This window comes from Macaca thibetana, chromosome 2 (genome assembly GCF_024542745.1).
Source record: "Macaca thibetana thibetana isolate TM-01 chromosome 2, ASM2454274v1, whole genome shotgun sequence".
In the NCBI taxonomy this organism is placed as follows: domain Eukaryota; kingdom Metazoa; phylum Chordata; class Mammalia; order Primates; family Cercopithecidae; genus Macaca; species Macaca thibetana.
This window is the reverse complement of record NC_065579.1, coordinates 151,341,569-151,347,568: the sequence shown is the minus strand read 5'-3', so window position 1 is coordinate 151,347,568 and position 6,000 is coordinate 151,341,569.

Below are 6,000 nucleotides of genomic sequence, written 5' to 3'. Positions count from 1 at the left end.
TGCACAAAGGTGACTTCATAGTCTTAACCGTTTATCTCACGTCACAGTTTAAAAGCCCAGGCCTTCCGCAGAACTGGCTCACGTACCAATAGAGAAATCTCAAAGTGCAAAAAAAAAAAAAAAGAAAAAAAAAAAAAAAACCACGGGATGGGGGAGTGCTAGAAATAATCGTGATTATATATTATGAAAAAGTAACAGTATAAAACAGTGCTGTGCAATAAAAGTAGAATGTGAGCTACCTATGTGATTTTTTTCTGGTAGCTACCTTAAAAAAGTAGAAGGAAACAGATAGCATTGACCATAATGTATTTTAAACCACATATCAAGATATTAGCATTTCAACACATACAATCAATATTTTTAAAGTTCTACATTGCTTCATTTTTAAAACTTAATTTTAACTAAAATAAAATTAAAATGATCAAAATTAATAAATTTAGTATTGATACAGTACTACTATCTAATTTACTGTCCATATTCAAATGTCATCAGTTGTCCAAATAATGTTCTTTATGGCCATTTCTTCCTCTAGTCCAGGATCTCATTCAGGATCCTACATCGCATTTAGTTGTTGTGTCTCTTTAGTGTCCTTTAATCTGGAAAATATCCTCAGCCTTTCTTTATCTTTTTAACATTGACATTTTTGAAGGGTATGGGGCAATTTGTCACGAAAAAATGTCTTTCAATTTGGGTAACTTTAATGTTTCCATGTGATTATTTTCCGGTTTTGCATTTCTGGTGGAAATCCTACAGAAACAATGTATGTCTGTGGTAGACACGGAAATTCCCTGTCTGGGTCCTCCTTCGAGGGAGGACCTGTCACCCAGCTGCAGGGAGAGTCAGGAGGTAGCCTCCAGCTGATAGCTTTCTGTATGTGCTTCACCTTTGGAGAGCTACCTTGTTTGATATCATGCCCATCTTGGGGGAATCCACATCTGGTGACTTTATGAAGCAAGGATATAAAAGCCTGACCATTCTGATCCGACATGGGACCAAAGGTATCAGACATTTAATATATGGAGAAAAGAGTAGGTAGAAGATAATGTAGAGATGGCTATTTTTTTGTTTTTCTTTGAGACAGAGTCTCACTCTGTTGCCCATGTTGGAGTACAGTGGCACCATCTAGGCTCACTTCAGCCTCCACCTCCCGGGTTCAATCGATTCTCCTGCCTCAGCCTCCCAAGTAGCTGGGATTACAGGCGTCCACCATGCCCAGCTAATTTTTTTTGTATTTTTATAGAGACGGGGTTTTACTATGTTGGCCAGGCTGGTCTCAAACTCCTGAGCTCAGGTGATCCACCCGCCTCAGCCTCCCAAAGTGCTGGAATTACAGGTGTGAGCCACTGCACTGGCCCTAATATGTATCTTTAACTTATTATGTTCTACCTTCAAATACAGTTACACTACTTCATGTATGGTGCCAAAAACCTTGTAACAGTATATATTCATTCCCCTTTCCCTTACAATATCATTAACATATGTTTTACTTCTTAATTTGTTACAAACATTTTTATTTAACAATAATTTGTTACTTTTGCTTTAAGTGGTTAATTATATACATTTTCAAAAGAAGAAAATGTTTATATTAATTCATATATTCATATTTTCTAGTGCTTTTTGTTCCTTTTATGTGAATTTGAGTTTTTTCTTTTCTTTTCTTTTCTTTTTTTTTTGAGACAGAGTCTCATTCTGTCGCCCAGGCTGGAGTGCAGTGGTGGAAGCTCCGCTTCCTGGGTTCACGCCACTCTCCTGACTCAGCCTCCCGAGTACCTGGGGCTACAGGTGCCCGCCACCACGCCTGGCTAATTTTTTGTATTTTTAGTAGAGACAGGGTTTCACCGTGTTAGCCAGGATGATCTCGATCTCCTGACCTCGTGACCGGCCGGCCTCGGCCTCCCAAAGTGAATTTGGGTTTCTATCTGGACTCATTTTCATTCAATCTGAAGAACTTTCTTCAACATTTGTCATAATTCAGGTATGCTAGCAACAAATTCTCTCATCTTTTGTTTACCTGAAAATATCTTAATCTCACTTCTTTTCTTTTTTTTTTTTTTTCCTTCTCACACAGAGTTTGCTCTGTCACCCAGGCTGGCATGTAGTGGCACAATCCTGGCACACTTCAGACTCAACCTCCCAGTCTCAAGCAATCTTTCCACCTCAGCCTCCTGAGTAGCTGGGACTACAAGCATGTGCCATCATGCTTGGCTGACTTTTTTTTTTTTAACTTTTTGTAGAGATGAAGTCCCGCTATGTTCCCTATGCTGGTCTTGAACTCCTGGACTCAAGCAATCCTCCCATCTTGGCCTCCCAAAGTTCTGAGATTATAGGCATGAGCCACCAAGCCTGGCCGCACTTTTGTTTTTTGAAAGAATTTTTCCTAGATATGGAATTCAGAGTTGACAGAGTTTTTGCTTACAGGACTTTAAACTTTTTATTTCATTATATTTTGGCTTTCTTTCTTTCTGATGTGAAGTGCGAAGTCAGTAGTACCTCTTACCTTTGTTCTATATATGCAAGGTGGCTTCAGTGTCTCTCTGGTTGTTTCTAGTATTTTCTTTTGATCATTGGTTTTCAGTAGTTTGAGTGTAACAGGCCTTGGTGTAGCTTTTTTTGGTGTTTATCCTGTTTGCGGTTAGTTTCTTTCTTTCTTTGACAGCGTCTTGCTCTGTCACCCAGGCTGTAGTGCAGTGGTGTGATCTCGGCTCACTGCAACCTCCGCTTCTTGGATTTAGGTGATTCTCCTGCCTCAGCCTCCTGAGTAGCTGGGATTACAGGCAAGTGCCATTATGCCTGGCTAATTTTTGTGTATATACACTTTTTTTAAAAGACGAAGTCTCGCCCTGTCACCCAGGCTGGAGTGCAATGGCGTGATCTCGGCTCACTGAAATCTTGCCTCCCATGTTCAAGAGATTCTTCTCTCTCAGCCTCCCGAGTAGCTGGGATTACGGGCATGCACCACCATGCCCAGCTAATTTTTAACTTTTTGGTAGAGATAAAGTTTCACCATGTTGCCCAAGCTGGTCTTGAACTCCCGGCCTCAGGTGACCCACCCACCTTGGTCTTCCAAAGTGCTGGGAATACAGGTGTGAGCCACTGTACCTGGCCTAGTTTATTTTCTTGAATCTATGGGTTTATATATTTTTTAATCAAATTTTGGCCATTAATACTTCAAATATTTTGCATCACCTCTCCTTTCTTTCTGAGTCTCTGATTATACATGTTAGATAACTTTGTATTAACCCATAGGTCACCAAGGCTCTGTTCATTTTATTTTGAACTTTTTTTCTCTCTGCACTTTAATGTAGATAATTATTTTTCACTGTTACTTTGTTTACTGATCTTTTCTTCAGCAATGTATAATCTGCTGTTAAGCCCATGGAGCAAAATTATCATTCAGATATTGTAGTTTTCTGCTCTAGAAGTCTGATTTGGTTCTTTTTACGGTTTTCATGTCTCACATTATTTATCTTTCTTTAAGTTATTGGCCATATTTATAATAGCTTCTTTAAAGTTCTTATCTTACCTGCCTGTAACCCCAGCGTGCTGATGCCCTCTAAAACTTAAAAAAAAAAAAAAAATAAAGAAGAAAAGTGAAGTTCTTATCTGCTTTAAAAACTAATTTCAGCCGGGCGCAGTGGCTCACGCCTGTAATCCCAGCACTTTGGGAGGCTGAGATGGGTGGATCACAAGGTCAGGAGATCGAGACCATCATGGCTAACAGGTGAAACCCCGTCTCTACTAAAAATACAAAAAATTAGCTGGGCGTGTTGGCAGGTGCCTGTAGTGCCAGCTACTCTGGAGGCTGAGGCAGGAGAATGGCGTGAACCCAGGAGGCGGAGCTTGCAGTGAGCCGAGATTGTGCCCCACTGCACTCCAGCCTGGGTGACAGAGTGAGACTCCATCTCAAAAAACCAAACCAAACCAAACCAAACAAACAAACAAAAACTAATTTCATCATCCTGGTCATTTCTGGGTCTGTTTCTATTGATCGATTCTTCTCCCATTTATGGCTCATGTTTTAATGCTTCTTCACATGTGTAGTAATTTTTTTATTGGATCCTAGGCATTGCATATATTACATAGGTAAGTACCTGAATTTTGTTGTCTGTCTTGAAAGACTGTTAAGTTTCGTTCAAGAAAGCATTTAATTTACTTGCAGAACAGTTTTTTCAGCTTTATTCAAGTGGGTCTAGAATAGTCTTTACTATTGGGCTAATTTAGCTTTAAAGTGTGGTCTTTTTAGGGTCTCTTTACCAAATGCTGCAGGTTTTTAATAAGATTTTTCATTCTAATCAGTCAGAGCCTGAATGTTTCCAAACTCTATACAAGTTCTTGTAGCTGTTCAGCTTAAATTTCCCCAGTAATTTTATTTACCAGTCTCATATGGTCTACCCTTAAAGTTATACCAAAGATTCACAGGAATCCTTATGTATATTTCTAGAGCTCTTTCTCTGGCACTCTGCCCCACAAATACCGTTTGATTCAATCTCTATTAATTCCAATATCTGTGTCCTCAACAAACCCTGCTTGGCTTTCTTCTATCCTGTGCTTAGGTAAATACCTCCAGAAAGAAATCTGTGGATATTCTGGGGGCTCATCTGTTTTGTTTTCCTTTCTTCCAAGATCACAATTTTACTATGCCAATTGTCCAATGCCTGAAAACACTTGTTTCATAGATTTGGTCCAGTTTTCTATTACTGTAGTGGGAGGTCTAGTCTAGTATCACTTATTCATTCATGGCTGGATTGCCCTTAACCTTTGGAAAAACATAAACTTTCTATTCAATAGTAAAATACATACTGAAAAATTGGATAAGTATAGTGTACAGCTTGATGAATTTTCTTTTTTTCTTTTTTTTTGAGACAGGGTCTCACTTCGTTGCCCAGGTGGAGTGCAGTGGCACAAACATGGCTCACTGCAATTTCAACCTCCAGGACTCAAGCAATCCACCCACCTCAGCCCCCCAAGTAGCTGGGACTACAGGTGTGCACCACCACGCCTGGCTAATTTTTGTATTTTGTTTTTTTCAGAGAGGGTTTGGCCATGTTGCCCAGGCTGGTCTTGAACTCCTGAGCTCAAGCAATCTGCCTGCCTCGGCCTCCTCAGCCTCCCAAAGTGCTGTGCTGGGATTACAGGTGTGAGCCATCATATCTAGTCCAGTGAATTTTCATTAATTGAAAACACCATGTAATCAACACCTGGATCAATAAGAACATTACTAGAACTCCAGTAATCCCTTATTGCTCCTTTCTAATTATTAACACTAATAATTGTAACTAATTGGTTACCTAAGGGTAACCAATATTTTACTTCTATTACCTTATATGAGTTCTTATTTTGAACATTATGTAAATGGAGTAATATAGTAATCATTTTTTGTGTCTGACTTATTTCACTCAATTTTTGTGATTGTAAAATTCATGCATGCTTTGCATATAGTTGTAGATTATTGTCCTTCCTATATAGTATTCTATTATGTGAATATTCTTTTTTTTTTTTTTTTTTTGAGATGGAGTCTTGCTCTGTTGCCTAGGCTGGAGTTCAGTGGTGTGATCTTGGCTCACTGCAACCTCTGCCTCCCAGTTTAAGCAATTCTCCTACCTCAGCCTCCCAAGTAGGTGGGATTACAGATGCCCACCACCACGCCTGGCTAATTGTTTTGTATTTTAGTTGAGACAGGGATTCACCATGTTGACTAGGCTGGTCTCGAACTCCTGACCTCAAGTGATCCACCCCCCTCGACCTCCCACAGTGCTGGGATTACAGGCATGAGCCATCGCGCCAGATGAGAATATTCTAAAATTTATTCATTTCATGAACATTCTTATACATATGTTTTCCGGTGAATATATGAATACATTTATGTTGAGTATATATCTAGGACCAAATCTATGTTAGTTCAGGCCTTTCTTCTGAACTTTAGACCTACATATCCAAATCTACTTGACATCTCTATTTATAGACATTTCAAATTTAACATATTCCAAGCCATTTGCTCCT